The 20,898-nt window shown below is 34.5% G+C and overlaps 1 pseudogene across 1 annotated transcript; it reads right to left on the minus strand.

The window, feature by feature from the left end:
- Positions 1-7,094: 7,094 nt before the first annotated feature.
- LOC308560561 (cell division control protein 42 homolog pseudogene) lies at positions 7,095-7,662 on the minus strand (annotated as a pseudogene). Its single transcript has one exon. The product of its transcript is annotated as a cell division control protein 42 homolog pseudogene (transcript).
- Positions 7,663-20,898: the final 13,236 nt, after the last annotated feature.

Raw genomic sequence — 20,898 nt, forward strand, 5'->3', positions numbered from 1 at the left:
GGCTTGCTAAATCAGGTTTCAGGGCCCCAACCCAGTGACTGATTCAGTAGGTCTTGGGTAGGCCCAGAGAAAATTCTTTTGTAAGTTCTTTTGTTACATTTCTATTGTAAATGTAAATTTACAGGGGAAGGTCTCGGGCAATGCTGGTCTGAGGAGCATACTTTGAGAACTACTGGGCTACTCAACTAGGCTAACCAGCCTTAGGTGGCATGATGTGAAAAATGCAAAGAACCATAAAGCTTTTGGACAACACAAAATTGTACCACGATTTTTGTACTGGCAACTTAATTTCTTTCCTAAATACTTTTTTCCCCCTCCAACCCCAAACAAATTGGTCATGAAAAATGTAAGAGCTAGATGAGCATGGGATGATGTAGATTGACAATGAAAATCATACACAAAGAGACAAAGCAGACATAAGTGAGGCCATGTTTTATCTGGTTGCAAATCCCTTACTGGTGTCAAAAGGATTTTTATTGTCATGTAAGCAAAATTCCCATAGTAGTCTAAAAATATTTATATATTATAATTCCAACCCAAACCTCTTTTTTTTTTGAAAAAAGAAAAGTACAAAGCTATTTGGATAAATTTTACGTTTTCCTTCCTACACTTCTAATGCTTATAATTTTCTTTGATGTTTTTATTTTCCATTTTTGTTTGAGTCCAGTTAGTCTTAAAATAATTTTCTACTCTAATAAAATAAATCTTTAGTCAGTTTTTGGCTTTCCAGAGGGGTACTGAAACTTTTTCAGTTTCCAAATAAAATATAATACTAATACTTTGGGGACTAGTAAATTATCAGTGTGGATTTAATGAAAAACAATTAGAATGAAAGTTGAGAATAAATGGGCCAAAACTAAATAAAAATACTAGAACACAAAGTATCATTCTACAGGCATTAAAAATAAAAAATCTTTTATGCAAGTCCAAATAAATGGTATTTGTAAGGTAAGGAGAAAAAAAGCTACAGAGGTAAAAGCCCAGGCCGTGCTTTTTAAAAATACAACTCTACCCAGGAAAGTTCCTCTCCTTTTTAAGAGTCATATATCATGGTTACTAGGAGACTAACAAAGGCAAACACAAACATAGATAAAAAATATTTTAAGTAGTCCCTTTAAATATATTATTGTGAAATCTCAGTGCCAAATATACTAATTTATAAAACTTGGATTATTAGAAGAGTTGAAAACAGCAACAGGATATAGTCTCCTAAAGATTATGGCAATTTGTCATCATTTTATGATTTTGGTTTTACAAGATTAAAGGTTTCCTCAGAACAAGTCTCAAAGGAAAATGCAAACCAGAGAGCTCCAAAATATACTAAGAATGAAAGGATCTAAAATTAGAAGTACTACATAGAGATCTGCTTTCCAAATTGTGGTTAGGCAGATATTAAAATTGTCCACTAGTGATGCCTTAAGAAATAATGGCGTTTCTTATGGCATAGAATTCTTCAGATCCCTCTATGGCTCCTGTGGATCTTAACTCTTTTCAATTTGTGGTACATACCTCCCAGCCCTTATTAATTGCAATAATCAGAAACTTGTGATGATCCAGAAGAGTTTTTCAAGAACCCTATGTGCCAAGGCCTCGAGTGAAAAGGAGCTTAGATTTATGTGGTGGCTGTGGTTTTGTGCTATAATAAAGTGGTCCCAACTGGCTTTTGTCTCTAAAGATATTAGCCTCTAAAGATGTTTCCCTAAACATGTTAGCCCATCTTCCACATCTGTGAAAATAAGGTTGTTGGTGCCATACTTATTTAAGCCCACTACAGTTTATGTCCAACTGAAATATAGATATATTTTGGACCAGCTTGTCTTTATGTATCAGGAGAACTTATCATGGCTTGTGATTCCATCCAGAATCGAGACAGCAATTCATTCTGACCTAATGAAGCAACATCAAGCACTTAACCTACAGGCTGACATTGCTGTCATTTAGGAACTCTCCATAATCCTGATTTGTGGGGAGTATGCATGGTGGGAAAAGAATGATTTTACTGTCTCAAGCTTCAGAAGAAAAATTTCTGAATATTTTAAGAATGGAAGATGAGCTACCATTACATTACAACATTGCTCTTGAAATTAAATTCTCATAAGCATTTCCAGGAATTGTTCACAAGATTATTACCATCACTCTGAAAATCAACATTTCAATTGTAATTCTGAGTAAAATTTGCAAGTAAGACAGTCATTGTTAAATTTGTAACTATTAATACCATCTGAGAAAAAGCCTGTGGTTCAACCTCCACTTGCCTGACACATCTATTTATGAGGATTAAGAGATGGTAGGTGGCTGTTGAGTCCCAACACGTAAGCTTCTTAATGTTGCTCTTCGAAATTGCCACTGCAGGTCAAGTATCATCATGTTTTATCTAATGTATAGCTGCCTAGTTGGTTTTCCCCCGACCACTTTGTTCGTCAAAGGGTCACCCCTTTGACCATTCACATTGAATGTAAAGTTTTCTTCCTAAAAAAATAATTATGACTATTTTACCTACTTGCTTTCAATTTACTTTCATTCTTTATTGCCTTCAAAATCAGGTCCAAACTACTTAGCATGATAAACAAAGCTCGCCATTGTCTTGTCTGCAGTGGATCCCTTCTGATGAGCCTGAGCAGTCTGCAAACCATACTCCCTTCCCTGAGACTGCTGAGCCTCCTCTCATTTTTAGGGTGGAGACTAACTGGATTTGACCACGAGTAGGCTTCTTTACCAAGTCATGAAAATCAGATGCTCTTGCTTGGAATTTTAGACTCCTAAGCTTATCAGTGATCTAATCTGACCTTTACTTGTTATTATTATTCCATTATATTAGCGTGACATTTCAAGTAGACAAAACTATAGTTTGGAGAAGCTGTTAGTTTAAAAGCAGAGAGAGCTCAGCCGGGCGTGGCTCAGCGGTTGAGCGTCGACCTAGCATCCAGGTGATCAGGGTTCGATTCCTGGTCAGGGCACATGCCCGGGTTGCGGGCTGCAGCCGATCAATGACTCTCTCATCATTGATGTTTCTGTCTCTCTCTCTCTTCTTTCCCCTCTCTGAAATCAATAAAGATATATTTAAAAAAATAAAATAAAAATAAAAGCAGAGAGAAAGGATTAAAACACAAGTGCCTGAAGCTCCAGGCTACACTGCTGCCATGAAAAAGAAATTTTAAATGTGGTGGTAGAACTAAAGAACCATATGAATTACCTAATTTACAGGACTAGACATTGGAATCATTATTAAAAATTCTATTTGTCTACTTGTTAATTAAAAGTGATTAAAGGATTCTATATTTAGTATATCTATGCCAAATACTACACATTAATTTTTTTTTCAGAAATATCTGTTATAAGTATATTTAATAAATAAATATTCAGGAGGGACATATATTTTAAAAATATTTATTTTTCAGTTGATAATTGGCTTTAAGAAATTTTATAAAACCACTTGATATTATTAATTCTTATATACTTCTATACCAGTTGCAAGGGGCCAGCTGGGAAAGGGGGAATATGTGTGTGTATAGGACAGAAAGGTGAAAAATACATTTTTGAGTACACTCTATTCCAGTCATGTGCTTGATGGACATTTCTTTTTGGGGGTGGAGGGTGGCAGTGGTAAGTCTTCTTAGTTTTATTTTTCTAAATGCCCCAAATTTAATACACCTTCACTGGGGAAAATGTGGAGGGTGAAAAACAAATATATATATTTATAAAGCTATACTCTTTCTCTGTATTCATCCTTACTATCTATACATTTTAAATTAACTTAATTCTTAAATTTTAATTAATTAAATTAATTAGAGGGGCAATTGACCCTATATTAATTTCAGATGTATAATGATTCAAAATTTGTATGCATTGCAAAATGATTACCACAGTATGTCTAGCTATAATTTGTCACTGTACACAGTTACAAAATTTTTTTTATGAGAATTTTTAAGATTTATTTTCTTAGTAACTTTCAAATGTTATTTTTCAAATAATAGTACCATGTTTTTAACTATAGTTACCATGCTGTACATTATATTTCTATGACTTACGTACTTTATAACTAAAAATTTATACCTTTTGACTCCCTTCACTGATTTCACACCCCTGCCCCCACCTCTGGTAACCACTAATCTGTTCTCTATGTCTATGAGTTTGACATTTTTTGTTTTTGTTTTTTATTTTTCATATATGTGAAATCATACTGTATTTGTCTTTGTCTTATTTCACTTAACATAATGTCCTCAAGGTTCATCCATGTTGTCACAAATGGCAAGATTCCATTTTTTTATGGCTGAGTAATATTCCATTGTATTCCACTTATTTTTTATCCGTTTATCTATTGATAGGCACTTAGGTTGTTTCCATATCTTGGCTGATAAATAATGCTGCAATGAACATGTGGGTACACATATCTCTTTGAATTAGTGTTTTTATTTTTTTTTGCATCAATACCCAAAGTGGAATTGCTGGATCATGTGGTAGTTTATTTATTTATTTATTTTGGAAACTCCATACCATTTTCCATAGTGGCTGCACGAATTTAAAAACCCACCAACAATGTACAAGAGTTCCCTTTTCTCCACATCCTCACCAGCACTTGTTATTTCTTGTCTTTCCAATTTACATTTCCCATATGATTAGTGATGTTAAGCATCTTTTCATGTGCCTATTGGCCATCTGTAGGTCTTCTTTAGAAAAATGTTTATTCAGGTCCTCTGCTCATTTTTTAATTGGATTGTATTTTTTGCTATTGAGTTGTATGAGTTACTTATGTATTTTGGGTATTAACCCCTTATTGGATATATGATTTCCAAATATTTTACCCCATTCAGTAGGTTGCCTCTTCATTCTGTTGACGATTTCCTTTGCTGTGCAGAAGCTTTTCAAGTTTGATGTAGTCTCACTTATTTATTTTTGCTTTTGTTGCCTCTGCTTTTGGAATCAGATCCAAAAAATCATCGGCAAGACTGATGTCAGGGAGCTTACTGGCTAGGTTTTCTTCTCAGAGTTTTATGGTTTTAATCTTACATTCAAGACTTAAATCCACCCGACTGGACATGGCTCAGCAGTTAAGCGTTGACCTGGGATCCAGGCGATTGGGGTTTGATTCCCGGTCAGGGCACGTGCCCAGGTTGCGGGCTGCAGCCGATCAATGACTCTCTCATCATTGATGTTTCTCTCTCGCCCTCTCCTTTTCTCTCTCTGAAATCAATAAAGATATATTTAAAAAAATAAAAAAAAGACTTAAATCCATTTTGAGTTAATATTTTTTTAAATTTAACTTTAATGTTGAAAGTATTACTGATGTCCCCCTTTCCCCCCCTCATTGATCCCCTTCTCCCTGCCCCCAACCCTCGCCCCAGGCTTATTGTCTGTGACCCTGGGTTATGCATATATGTATATAAATTCTTTGGTTAATCTCTTCCTGCCTCCCCGCCCCCCACCCTTTCCTCTGAGACTCCTCAATCTGTTGCATGCTCCTAGGTCTCCATCTACTTTGTTGGTAAGTTTATTTTATTCATTAGATTCCACATATAAGTGAGATCATGTGATATATGTCTTTCTGATTGGCAATATTTGTGTATTGTGTAAGACACTGGTCTGGTTTTATTAATTTGCAAGTGGCTGTCCAGTTTTCCCAAAACCTGGTGTTCAAGAGGCTGTCCTTTGTATTGTGTATTCCTGCCTCCTTTGTTATAGATTCATTAACCATAAATGCGTGGGTTTATTTCTGGTGATACACATTTTCTTAATCCTCAAGAAACCCCATGAAACATGTGTTATTATCACTGTTTTACAATAAAACTGAAGTAAAGAAAAAGGCTTTGTACATTTATAACATCATAACTGTAGTATTGAATGCTAATGTTGTAGAGGATTGTGTTAGCAACCTCTCCACCCCCTTTATGCAGAGCCCCCTAAACAACTGTTAGGAGAATGGCACTGATAAAGCATTGGTTGGCAGGACAAGACAAAAATCTTAAAATAGTCAATGTTTTCAGTGAGATCTAAGTTTAGTTTTTATCGTGGGAATGCTAAGTGACTTTACTCTGTGAGTTACTCAAGTGTGGTACAAATGTCATGTTAGAGGCTTTCAAATCCCCGGTGTTTAAAACAATCTTACCACTTTCTTTCTCTGGTATAGTGACAAAGGTCATCTAAACAAAAATCACAAAGAATTAATTACTTCAGAACTTTTGGGGCAGACAGCAGAAGATGCAGTTACAGAAATCACTCATCTCTAGACATGAAAACTTTCTTGTATACTAGGAAGGGCTCTTGTGTCATATTCATGTTTTCTCTTTGAATTTGGTCTTTTGGGCCTTCAGGATTTCTGCATTCATATACCAGTGTCTTCAAAACTGCAATACATGAAAGACTGTTAATTGATGCTGTTCAAGCAAAGCTTTCTTTGGTCAAAATCTATAATAGGATAAAAGAACCGTTTAGCTTGTTTAATAATTTGAAAAATGGTTTAGCCAGAGCAAACACTTCTTGCACGGTGTGCTTACTAGAATTCCTTAACATTATTTTGGGAAGTCCAGTCCTTGATAAACAGAACACAGTTGTTTTTGTTGTTCTTAGCTATAATTTGTGACTTTTTATGTGTACTAATGACCTTAGGTACTAATTATAGAAGAAAAATTCTAGAGCTGAAAGCCATAAAATAAAAATCCCAGGAGTCATCAATACTACTACGTATCCTTGATCTTTGAGAGAACAAATCAAGATGGCACCCTGCCTCCTGAACGTACACATTCATTGAAAGGTGGGATAACCAGGAAGGGCCAAATAAGTTACTTAGGGACTAGAGTAAGTAAGGCTTAAATTGTTGCTTTACTTTCCAATGTTAACTTGCTTGCTCCTCAAGTGAAATATATTTCTTGGGCTCACATTCTAAAGAAGTGCTCGATGTTTCATCCTTGAATGTCCAAGACTAGGTGAGAAGGCATCAAATGGAAACCTGCCGAGGAGGAAAACTTTATTATTCTCTGACATGACTTTTTTTCATTATTGCAAAAACAAATTTTAATTTTTAATCTCTAGTTTGATTTAAACATTGCTTTTAGTATGATGCTGACACCAGCTGCACAGAAAGGGCTCTGGAGAGACGTTCATAGCAGCACACACCTGTGGCTCTTCTTGGGTCTTGGAGGTTCCAGGGCAGCCAATGTTGCTTCGTCACATACATTCTTTAGGCCTTTCTGTGTGAGTGCAGAACAACCACATACTAGACAGCCTTCAGGTCACGGGCCAGCTCTTCTCTGGAGTGATAGGATTCTGTTTGTTCTTGCCAGGTTTCTCAGTTCTAGAGGGGTCATCTCTGAGATCAATTTGGGTCCCAACAAGCAAGAAAGGAGTCTTCAGGCAGTGGGGAGTTATCTCAGGCACCCACTTTTCTTTCACATTTTCAACTGAGGATAGAGAGACCACTGAAAACCAGACTGGAAGTACATCTGTTTGTGGATAGCTCAGTGGTTGCAATCTGTCATAATCCTCTTGCCCTGCAGTATCAAAAAGTCCAACAGTATAAGGCTCTCCACCAATCATAACTGTGACTGAATAGTTGTCAGAAACAGTCGGACCACACTCAGATGGAAATTTGTTTGTTGTGTAGGATATCAGGAGACATGTTTTACCAAAGGGACCATCACTCACAACAATGCACTTAATTGTTTGCATTGCTGAAACAGTTTTCCATCCACTTTAAATATTTCCAACCCAATGATGACCTCAGCTTCTCTGCCAGGGCTTTGGCAGCACTGCCTCATTCTCTGACATGGATTTAAGAAATTTCTGGCCTGCAGAAAACTTTTATCTCATACCAAATTTGTACTCTCTGTGATCATCTTATTCATCCTTAATTCTCTCAATTTCTCTTCCTACAGCAAAGTAAGTAAACCTAAGCATTGGTTAATATTAACAAAATATGTAGGATTGGTCCATGAAATCAGGTCCTGGGATTAGTCATAACCACAGGTAACCCAGTGGAAAGGCACAGTATATTAAAGGCGACTTTTACCAGTAAAATAGAAAATGGAACAATGAAGGTGGAGAAAGTAATTTGGGAACAAAATGTTTCAGGCCAACTGGGTGGTTTCTCTTATATGCCTGTTTGATTTTTTTATATAAATCACTGGAAATATTGCATATTAAATTTTACAGAATGTCAGACAAATGTGAAAATAACCTAGGATAGCTGAAATAAAATTACCATCTTGATTGTAATAGCATAGTTATGGCGTCTAGTTCTTTTTTGCTTTTTAAATGTATCTTTATTGTTGAAAGTATTACAGATGTCCCCTTTTCTCCCCCATCGATCCCCTCCATCCTGCATCGACCCCATTCCCAGGCCTTCCCCATAACAATGTCTGTGTTCACGGGTTATTCTTATAGACATATAAATTCTTTGATTAATCTCTTCCCACCCGCTCCTCCCTCCCCACCTTCCCTCTGAGATTCATCAGTCTATTTCATGCTTCTATGTCTCTGGATCTATTTTGTTCATCAGTTTATTTTGTTCATTAGTTTCCACATATGAGTGAGATCATGTGGTACTTGTCTTTCTCTGACTGGCTTATTTTGCTAAGCATAATACTTTCCAGTTCCCTCCATGCTGTCCCAAAGGATAAGTGATCCTTCTTAGAAGGCAGTGTAGAAAAAAATCAGTCCACCAGAGATCCAAAAAGAAAAAACAATTACTTGGAGAAGAATGGGTGATTTTAGCCTATTACAACTAGAGACTTTTGAAGGAATAAAGTTCTACAGTGTTTTCCAGAAATGGATCCTGCTTTTTCAAACATTAAAAAAAATTCTTTTTCCTCCATGAAGCTGAAGCAGAAAGAGAAAGAAGGAATCAATACAATGCCATCATCACATTGGTGAGTGAGTCCACAGGACTGAGAGTTTTTAAGCAGAAGTGGGTCCTTTTCCAGTGACTGCTGAAGAGGAAGGAAAGTTTCCCCTACCCAATAGGAAGGCTCAGTTAGCTAACTGAGTAGGTTTTCTTGTGACTTAACTACAATGGCATTTCTTCCTGCAGCTGTGCTTCGTCTACCACAACTTCACAGCTTACCTCACTGTTGTTGCCCAGTACAAAAGTCACAGAGAAGTTTAGCGGGAACAAGGAATTTATTGTCTCACCACAGAAAATTTAAAAACACAACCTTAACCTGTGTTTTAACCAAAGATTTAGATTAGATTCATGCTTGGTTAGTAGAGTGCAGTAATTTTTATAGCAGTAATTTTTCAGTGGTGCTATTGATCTTGTAAATTTGCAAGGGAGAACCTGTAGGGGCAAAGTGCCTTGGCTAAAACATAAGATGGTCCTCCTTGGAATAAAAGTTTCTGAATTAAGATTTTAGGATACTTCCGGAAGCGTGATTATGCATTATATTGTGACCACAACTTTACTGTTACTGTGTATTTCATGAAGTATAAATAAAAGTATCTGTAGAGATAGAAGGGTACTAGGTATCCAGGCAAAGATATTTACATAGATTTAAAAGAAGATTAAATAAACCAATAAACTAGTAACTCTTTTCTTTTTCTAGAAAGAAGTGATATGGACAAATTCATTTACAAAAAAATAAATTCACAGAAATAAACTATATCATTTAAAAGATATTCATAGTTTTAGGGGAAAAAATCAGATTCTTAGCAAAAACACTGCAAAAACCAGTGAAGTAAGGCTGTTGATGGAATATCAAGTGAAGTAAAAACAAAAAATGAGAAAAATTCCAAGTTTGGGAGATTCCTGAATTGAAGCTGGGCTGCACTAAAATCGACTGCACCTTTTGGCCTCACCTATCAACCGGAACTGCATGAATAGTCAGGTCAGGGGCCTACCCCAATCACCTTGGCCTGCTCATTGCAGATTTCTACCCTCTCAGCTTTCCTCACCCAACTCCTAGTTTAGAAGAAAAACAGAAATGCTTCAGTGTTCTCTCTGTGTGTCTCTCCTTCTTTGACTCCTTCTTCATTGTCCCTAAAATGCCTGTTTTTGATCTTGGTTCAATTTTCATGTAATGTGTGTTGCTGGAAGAAAAAACAAAGTGAGTTGTATACCTAATTATGTTATTTTTTTCTACTCTACAGCTTATTTCTCCTGCAAGTAATAGTCCAAGAAGATCTGCTTTGTTCTTAGTTTTTATTATTGGCTTGTAAAGCAACTGATTTTATTAAATGCTTTTAGCCAAGAGGATTTTTGCACCCTGTGTCCTGGAACTGGCTAAATAAAACCCATTATGGAAGATCTTTTGCTAAAGATTTTTAATCATTAATCACTCGTCTCTTGAATGCTTTAGTAATGTTTTTCTGGAATCAATGTGGTTGATATTTTGGAGATATTGACTATGCTTTTGATGTTTTAAAGGAGTTTTAAAAATACCAGGGTCCCAGAAGGCCTACCCTTTCCAGAATAGTCAAGTACATTAATCACTAATAAAATGAACCCAATGTTTTCAGTGTGTTCCTCTTTAATATTCATTGATTATCACAGTGCATTATAGAATGTACATGGTGAAGAATATTCTACTGTTTTTGAAATCATTGTGGAAAATTTTATGAGTGGAAATAAAGGCAGCAAGAAGTAGATCAGGGGAAAATCCATTTGCAATGTGCTTTTTATTTACAAATCATGAGTCTTGTGCCTTGATAAAATAAACAATAATGATTATTTAACAGATTAGAGCAGAGATGCTGCTGCATTTGGGATAAACTCAAGCTGCTTTGATGAGCATAAATGTTTATTAAATCTTAAATTATGGCTTAGAATTCTGTGTTTTCAAAGCTAGAACTGAAACTATTTCTGATGTGAATGAAATCAATATGGAAATTTATCAAGTCAAGTACATGGAGGATTAGACAAATCAGACAGATTAAACATTTCAAAGTATCTGTTTTCCAGGACAGTCTGGGCCCTGGGCAAGAATGATCAGGATACTCCCTTTAGCACAGATTAAGGAAGGTAAGAGAAATGGAAGCAAAGCAGGGAAGAAGAGCATTTCATTCCTAGTCTGTGGTGGGGATTATGCTAATCCAAGGGGTTTTTTTTTCAATTTTTTGATGCTTAAGACTCTGTAAAAGAAAGAAATAAGAAAAGTGTAAACCAAGTTTAGTATTTGCCCCCCTTTCTTGAAATGCATATTCTTCTAAATTGGAGCAGAAAGCTCAAAGAGACCTGAAAGACAATGACAGTCTGATATTTTTGTGACAATAACACCAAGGAGTCACTTGTCAAGAGCTGGTTAGTTTCTGAAGCCAGCACATGTGTCAGTGAGTGAGAACAGTTCTTGAAAAGCTGTGATAGTACCTATGAAGCACAGGATTTGAGGTTTTGTGTATACAACAATATACAGTAATATGCATATCTAATGAATATAGAAATGTTATATATAATAAAGAATATTATGCAAAACAATCTTTAGCACTGTTTATGTACTTTTTTCATTTTCTTTTTTCTTCTTTTGCCAAGCATGCAGTTCAATTTCAAGCTAACTACGCAATGATGCGACTCCTCTGAAAAATATTATTTTAGTAAAGGTTCCATTTAATGAGTGGCTTCATCTTCACCAGAACTGCACTGATGCTTTTGGATATATTATTTCACTTAATAAATACAATAATACTGTGAGATAGGAATTCTTGATCAGTGTTAAAAATCTAACACTGAAACAAGTCGATAATCATGTAGCCAGGATTGGCACACAGTTCAGTCTGACTCTGAATCTCACACCCTAGTTAAAGCGCCTGTCCACGTAACATGAATGTGCATGTATATTACACCCACACACACTTAGTGCCATTGTGTTTCTCTCTGAATGCATAACTTCAGTGTAATCAATAAATATTATAATTGAATTTAAGCTGCTTTAGTTCTTTTTTCAAGATTGTGTGCAATTATAGATCTTTTACATTTCTATATAAACTTGAGAATTAGTTCATTAATTTATCAAAAAGTCCTGTTGAAATTTAGTAATGATTATATTGACTATAAGATCAACTTGGGAAAATGGACATCTTCATAATACTGAGTCTTCTAATCTATGAACATATTTATAATACAGGTCTCTAATTTCTCCCAACAATGTTTTGTATCTCAGCTATTTTTCACCAGCTGGGTAGTCTAAGAAATGTACTTTGTCCTTTGGTGGTAACATACTCTAATCTTAGTAACTTAATCAGCAATTTTGATATTTAAAGCAAATGGATCAGTTTAGGGAAATAAATTCTTTAATTGTTAGGTAAGGAGTGAGAGACAGGTTCAATTGTCTACTAATGGCTAAAATACAAAGTACACTTCCATGTGGACCCTCCGCTTTCCTAGGGAAAACCTATGAAAAATACCTTACTCTGTTTCAAAGAAACCACAATAAACAACTCAAGGCTGACTTGTTTCAGTCAGCCAGCAAACAATTAAAAGCATAAAAAATGTACTCCCTAAAACAAGAGGCTAGATTCTAAGGGTAGGATAACTAAGGCCCATGAATTTCTCCGAGGAATCTTGTAGTAGAAGAGAAACAGGCATTTAAATAAATAATGATAATATATTGTGATGTGTTATGTCAGAAGAAACTACGAGGAGCAAGAATTTTTTTAGAGAAAGTGATGAACAAATCCTAAAATTTCTATGAAAATGTAAAAGATCTAGAATTGCCAATATAATCTTGAAAACAGAAAAACTAAGCTGAAAGATTTACACTACTTTCTCTCAAACTTCCTATGAGACTTGCTGTAAAGCTACTGTAATGCAAAAAGTGTGGTATTGACACAGGAGAAAGAAAAATGATGACTTCTATTTGTAAACATTTTTAAAAACTGAAAATGTGATAATGCATGATAAGAGTTCAGCATAATGCCTTGCACATATTACACACCTAATTAATGTTAATGACTGCCACTAATTATTTTTTCATACACCGTCTCACTTTATCATCATAATAGTTCTGTGGTAAGTATTATTACTGCACTTCTGCAATGGAGGCCCAAGGAGGTCAAATGACATCAAGTTATTATTAAGGGTCAAAATTGGAACTCAAATACTGTTTTTTTTATACATTATCAACCCTTGTGCATTTTATGCTGAAAATGTATATAAAAAGAAAGCAGCAGCTCCTCAGCTCCAGTGCTCCAGTTACCTTGTAATCAATACCCTTGTTGCCTGCCACACTATTATTTTGAATAAATACTAACAAAGTTAAAAATGGAAAGAATTCAATGGAAAGAACAAAACCAATTAAAATGATTATGTTGTCTTAATATATCTTTCCCAAAACTTAAAATATGAAAAATACTAGTTATTTCAGACTTTATGTAACATTTTGACTATAAGGTGAGACAAAACAGATTGCACTTTGAAATTCCTATCCCAGTTTGGTGCTATATAGATAGGTTTTCACATGAAGAATAATGTTGATTGGGGAAATCTATATTATGTTGATCTTGTGAAGACTTTATAACATTGATTTATTTCACAAATATTATTTGAGTCTTACTATTTTCTGTACCTATATTATCAATTGAATTTGTTTAAATAAATACATTTGCAATTTGTTAGATTTTTGGGACTTGGAGTAAGTTTCAGTTTTATACTTCACCCCTTACATATTCTTGGTGTTTTTTTTTTTCAGGCTAAAACTAAGGTAGCAACTTCAGAGAACACAAAAGATAACTCAGTAGCTAGAGGAAACAATGTCATTGGACTGGTATTTTAAAAGAAAATATCTTCTTAAGAACAGTGATGAAATTTATTTTTGTAAAGATCTTTTAAAAATCTTGATATTTTTTGATCAGAAACGCTATTGATGAAGCCCTGCCTCAAGACAGAGAAGTAGCATCTCTGTACTGGGAAGATCTTTCATTTTGCATTTTGCTGACATTAGTACCAGTTTTCTTCATCATGCTGTTTATTTGATTGTTGGAGAAATTTCATTTCCTTTGAATTCAAAATCTAGGGATGCTCCAAAGGAGGGAATAAACCAAGAAAAAGACTAATCTGCTTTATTGGTTGATGGCATGACCAATTACTGTCTTGGCTCTCTCTGTTTTGATTTTAGATAACATCCAGCAACTTCTAAATAGTAATAGATTACATACTGCTTTGTAGACCTTTCGAAGCCTAGGAAAGGCCTGCTGTACATCAGGTTTTAATGACATAATTCTTTTTCTTTGAAGAATCTTAATAGAGCATTCCATGTCTGGGGAAGAGGAAGGGCTGACAGATTTCAACATTACATTTTTACCCTCAGCCTTGCCATATATATTAGCCAATTAAAACAAATCATTCTGTTAGTGAAATGCTAAAAAACCTTAACATAGTGGTTTTATGCCAAGAATAATAGATACAACATATATCATGTATACTATAAAGAAGAGAAAGAATCCTACACTTCATTTACAACCTTTGTTTGGTTTCTCAAGACAAAACAAAATAAAAAATACAATTTAGTAGTTCTTTAGAGCTTGAAATAAAAAAGATCATGTAGAAACAAACACATGTATATTGGATATTTTATTAAATAATACTTAAAAGGGAATTTAACACGCTGTAAAAATAGCTTTTTAAAGTGTATATTTTATCTAAAACTTTAAGCCCTTAAAGGAAAATATTAAGCAATAAATATAAATACATTTAAACTAAAATTTGAACCTTAAAATAATTTCACATCAATGTAGAAAGAGAATATCTTTTAGAGACCAATGTGAAATATTTTTTTCATTTACTGAGCAGCCCCCTCGCCCAACACACACACACACAAACCCTTATCAATTTGTTTGCTGCCATTCTTTTTAAAAAATATATTTAAATTGATTTTTAGAGAGAGAAGAAGGAAGAGGCAGAGAGAAAGAGAGAGAAACTTTGATGTGAAAGAGAAACATCAATCAGTTGCCTTCCTTATGCACCAACTGGGGATCAAACCCACAACCTAGGTATGTACCCTGACAGAGAATCAAATCTGAAACCTTTGGTGCATGGGGCGGTGCTCCAACCAACCAAGTCACACTGGCTGTGGCTCTGCTATTCTTAACAAAGAATTTTATTTCTTTCTCTAAAAGTTCTGATACCTATGAAATACAAATGTTCCCAAGACTCCTAATAATAATTAACAATAAAATTTAGCCTTTAATGAATGCTTATTATGGACCCAGGCTGTGTTAAGCATTTTGTGTGCCTTTTCAAAAATAATTATTGAATTTATTTGGGTCACATTGGTTAACAAAATTATATAGGTTTCAGGCATAGAATTCTATAATACATCATCTGTATGTTGCGTTGTATGTTCAGCACCCCAAGTCAAGGCTGCTTCCATCACCATTTATTCACCCTTTACCCTCTTCTAGCTCCCTTCACTCTCCAAAGATTTTTAAAAAATGAAATAAGCCAGTCAGAGGAAGACAAATATCACATGATCTCACTTATATGTGGAACCTAATAAACAAAATAAACTGATGATGAAAACGGATCCAGAGACATGGAAGCATGCAACAGACTGACAAATCTCAGAGGGAAGGGTGGGCAGGAAGAGATTAACCAAAGAATTTATATGCATATATGCATAACCCATAGACACAGACAATGGTACAGTGAAAGCTTGGCGGGAATGGAGTATGGGGTCCATGGGGGGAAAGGGGTGGGGGACATCTGTAATGCTTTCAACAATAAAGATAAATTTTAAAAAATATAATTTCAGGAATGACTTTACATGTTCATTGATATTATCTGATTCATAAGGTAAACTGTCTCAGACAAGAGATCTTGACTAATCCTGTGTGAAACAACTGCTTCAATTTAGATTGTGAATATTGAATGTTAGTGAAAGAGCTCGTATAAAATTTAACAATGACCAGGCAAAGCTAGGGTTCATCTGGTTCAAAGTATTTTCCAGACAATAGATATAAGTGGGTTTTTATATAATTTAATGTTTACATTAAGGCAAGAAAACCAATGAATAAAAACTTCTGTAATGATTTTTTCACAATGATCATTTTAACTTAAAATATCTACCAGTCAGGTAAAATTAGATGATCTTTTGCTCTAGGAATGCTAAAAATAAATGAATTTAAAAGTCTTAAAACTGTTCACTTTATTTTTACTTTTCTAAATAAATCACCCTAATAAATCAGGCAAAAATCTACTTTTAGATTTAAAATAATGTCATATGTCTGTTTGTATTATTAAAATTAGTCAGAAAGTTATCAAGCTTCTTTTTATTCATTGCTATGTGGATATTTTCCATGTTCAAGGGAAATTCTTGAAGAATTCTAAAATATATATATTTAAAAATCTCTCCTAGAATTGAATTCCATAACTTTTTGAAAGCGATTTATTCCAATGTTCAAATATCTTCATTGTCAAGAATTTCTTACTTATGGCTAATGGATATTATTCATGTGTGCATTCAACTGTTTACCAGTCTCTATATGCTAATCTTTGATCTAAAGGTAGAGAACATCTCCAGGAAATCCTTATTGAAGTATCCAACTGCGCACTCAAGATCTCCACTTGAGTATCTAGTATATTAATCACATCTTAATTGTAACTTCTGATTCTCCCATCTCCCAGAAACCAGCCTACTCCAAGTTTCTCTATCTCAGTAAATGGCTACTCCAGTTTTTCAGCTGTTCAGGTTAAATCATGCTTGACCTCACACTGTCCATTAAGTCCATTAGCAAATTCTACTGGCTCTTCTATCAAAATAGATCAGATTCTCACCTAGGGCCCAGACTTTTTGGTTTCTCTGTGTCATTCTTGAGTGAAAGTAGCCAGAGTTTCTTAGAGAAATGGTTTATTCTAAGGCTGGCACAGAGGAAATATAAGATGAACATGCAGTATATTATTGTGACAAAAATTAAGAAATTGCTTAGAAAACAAAAGCTGGGGGCATGACAAAGGGACACAAGAGTCAACATGAAAGAGATCACAATTGTCAAAACTAAAATAATTTGAGCATAAAAGAAATAATTTCATAATGGCTTATAACCCAAAGTATAAAATAAAAGTTTATGAGTTTATATTGATATATAGGAATGGTTGAATAAATAAATAAATGGGTGAGAAGAGACAAATCTTTCTTACATAATTCCAAGGAATATATAAAGATATTCTCCGTTCCACAAGGTGGAATTTAATCCAGGCCACCTTTCCTTTCTAAGTGTAACCTGGACCTAATGACTTGCTTCCAAAGGATAGAGTGTGGGAAAATACTAACTTGGCAAATACTACCTTAACCAAATGATCTTGATAAACATCACCAGTTGTAATTCATGTTGATAGCTTGTAGTCACTGATATGATGTGATAAGGAGACTTCAAATTCACCTCTGTGGTATTTTTCCTGATACCCACAGTCCCAATCTAATCATGAGCAAAACATCAGACAAACTCAAATTGCAAAACCTTCTATAAAATACCTGATCAGTGCCCCTCAAAACTATCAAGGTTATAAAAAACAAGAAAAGGCTGAGAAGCCATCATAGGCCAGAAGAGACTAACTGCAATGTGGTTTCCTGGATTGGTTTCTGGAACAGAAAAAAGATATTAGTGGAAGAACTAGTGAAATCCAAATAAAGTCTGAAGTTTAAAAATAGTGACATATCAATATTGCTTTTAACAAATGTACCAAGGTCATATAAAACTTTATTAACATTAGGGGAAACTGGGTGAAGGATGTATGGGAACACTCTATTATTTTGTAATTTCTTAAAATGTAAAATTATTCCAAAATAAAGTACTTATTATAAATATAATAAATCATATTCTGACCATTTCTCACCAACTCAGACTCTACTAACAACCTAGTCTAAGTCACTATGTCACCATCAATGTTTCCTGGATTATTACACTAGACTCCCAAATGTTCTCCATGTTTCCATCTTTATCCCTTCACAATCTATCACCCATATTGCAGCCTGGACCTCTTCTCTTCACAAGATCTTACAATGGCTTCTCATTTCCTCTCCCTACTGTAAATCCTAACCATGGACCATGAGGGCCTACAAGGGCTAACCTTATCTCACTTCCCAAAATTTGCTACAGCCATTCCTGCTTCCTTGTTGGTCCTGAATGCACCAAGCACTTCTGTATCTGCTATTTCTGGAATACTTTTCAGATGGTCTTTGGAGATTGCTGCTGTTATTATTAATATTTATTTTTTTCACCTGGAGCTATAGTGGAGCCAACAGAGGTTTTCTTTTGACTACTTTTGCCATGAGGGTGTTCCCCCCCCCCCCCCCCCCGAGGTTCTATCTCCTCTGAAGGTCTAAGCTTTATGCAGGGTCTCAAGTTCATTTCCTCCAAAGCCTATTCACTTATCCAATATTGGGGGAAAGGAGAGACAAGTTGATTTCCAGTACTTTCTTGGAAGATAGACATATATAGTTTTTTAAACATTTATTTTAATTGTTTAATGAATATTTATGAAGCACCTAGTTTTTTCCAGGCACTATTCTAGGCCCTGGAGGTAATGCAGTCAGTAAACAGACAAAACTTCCCTAATGGGTCTTTACAATTCAGTGGGAGAGACCACAAAAAAGAAATAAATGTCTAAAGTTGCTCCTTCTGCCTTCATCATTCTATATTGAATCATTTGATCAGTAACCAACTATGTGGTGATAAATCTTATCTTAAAAAAATAACAAAAATTCTACTTCCATTAGTATTGTGAATACGATATGTAGATTAAATGACCCTTTAGAATGTTGGAGCAGGAGATGATAAAAAAATAGCAGAAATTTCTAAAAGATGGATATTATAGACAAGACTTGAATTTGTATAGAAAAATTGGCAACCATTGTTTTAAAGGAAATTTTTTGTTTTTTTTTTTTTTTCTATGCGAGAGGTAAGGATGAACATTAAATTGCAAATGGGAAGAAGAGGTGGTGAGAGAGTCACCATATTTTAATGAAAATTGCAAAATGTTTTTCTAATTATTACAAATGAGCTTCATAATTAATTACTACGCTAAAAAGCATTCAATTCAATTACTCCTTCTCAGGGTGCATATGTTTTGGCTTGTTTTTATTTATTATAGGGTCTATTACAAATGATGCAAACTATTGGACAAAACAATAGCCACAGAATACTGATCAAGATAGCTTGACCAGAAACTACTGAGTAACTAATGACTGAACCAGGAAATTGATTTGGACATAGATGAGACTTGAGCTCAACCTCTCAACCCTCATCAGCTGAGAGTGGGCATGAAGGACTTTCCAGTGCATTTAAGATCTTCACTATATTTACAGTTTTATAATAATCAGAAGGGCGAGTTCTTTATATTTTTAAACTTCCTTCGTGTATTGATGCAATGACGCACACTGAATTCTGTTAATCTGATTTTCTTCCACTTTAGTTTACTTAGCTATGGCTATGACTCACTTACCTTTTTACTCAACAACAATCTACACACCTGAGATTTTAACATTTATCCCCAAATGAGTCTGGATTCTTCTTATCTACCTAGAAACCATTTATTTCTGGAGAAGCTGTGAAAAAAAAAATACAATTTGAATTTTCATTATCATCAAGTGATATTTAGAGCACTCATGATAATAAGAACTGAATATGAGGTCTAAGAGGCTAAAAGAAATATGAGTGATTCTCTGAGGATGTCAGTGAAATGGGGAACTGGGATAGTTTTAGGATCATTCAGGCCAACAAAACCACTTCTATTTCAATTATATGAATGGTTCAACTGAAAGTGACTTGCTGAGGAGAAAGGAAAGTAATTTAGGTAGTTTCCTCTCAAATTCTCTATAATTTATTCCTATAGCATAATCTAATTCATTCCTATAGCATAAGTAGAGTGCTTTCATTCTTGGATAAGTTAAGAAAGGCCAGGTCTAGGAGAAACTGATAACCAGCTACCTAGTGAATGAGAACTTAGAGTAAACCTAGAGGAAGTTAATCATTTCTCTTATCATTTACCCATTAAAATTATAACTCAACTGGAGATATGAATAACTCGGTTTATGTCAACTTATATTAACAAAAAAGGAGGCAGAAAAGTCCCAGACCATTCAGTTATAAGATACAACTGGGAGTTCTTATAGCAAATTATGGTGGATTATCAGGAAGCTATCTGGTTTAATCAAACAAAATAAAGATTTATGTGGACAACTTAAATTTCCAATTGGCAGTGAACCATCCAATGATTTTAAAAATGAAATGAAATTAAAATTTGGCTATGAGGGAAGGGACAAAGATTGAAAATTGCTGTTTAATGTACAAATATAAACAAAATAAAGATGAATGAGTTAGAGGTAAGAACTGGATGGCAAAGATGCAGATATATGTTTACTAAATTTAACCTGCTTTAATATCATCACTTATTTCCTTATGAAGAGCAAAACTATATGGATTAAATTTCTGAATGATAGTACATTGGACACAATTTCTATTTCCATAACGCCAGAAAAATCCTGCAGAGTTAGAGGCCTATGTAGTATAGTTGGGAATACACTTTCTAAATAGAAAATTGGAAAGAAAGAAATAAGGCTATCTCTACTTTCAGATGACATGAATGTCTACATACAAAATCCCAAAGACTCTACTAAAAAATTCTTAGAAGCAATAAGTGAGTTTAGCAGGTTCACAGGGTATAAGGTCTATACACAAAAAGTCAGTCATATTTCTATATACCAGCAATGAACAACTGAAATTTGGAATAAAAAATGTACCATTTATAATAACACCATCACAAATAAAAGCTCTAGACAGAAAGCTAACAAAATATGAACAGGAGGTATATGCTAAAAACTACAACATTAATAAGAGAAAATTTAAAAGAGATGTAAATTAATGAAGAGATATCCTGTGCTGATGGATTGGAAGACTCAATATTGTTAAGATGTTAATTCTTCCCAATTTGTTTTGTAGATTCAATGTAATCCTAATCAAAATCTCAGCTAGCTATTTTAT

The sequence above is a fragment of the Miniopterus schreibersii genome, assembly GCF_964146895.1.
Source record: "Miniopterus schreibersii genome assembly, chromosome: 8".
NCBI classification, from domain to species: Eukaryota; Metazoa; Chordata; class Mammalia; order Chiroptera; family Miniopteridae; genus Miniopterus; species Miniopterus schreibersii.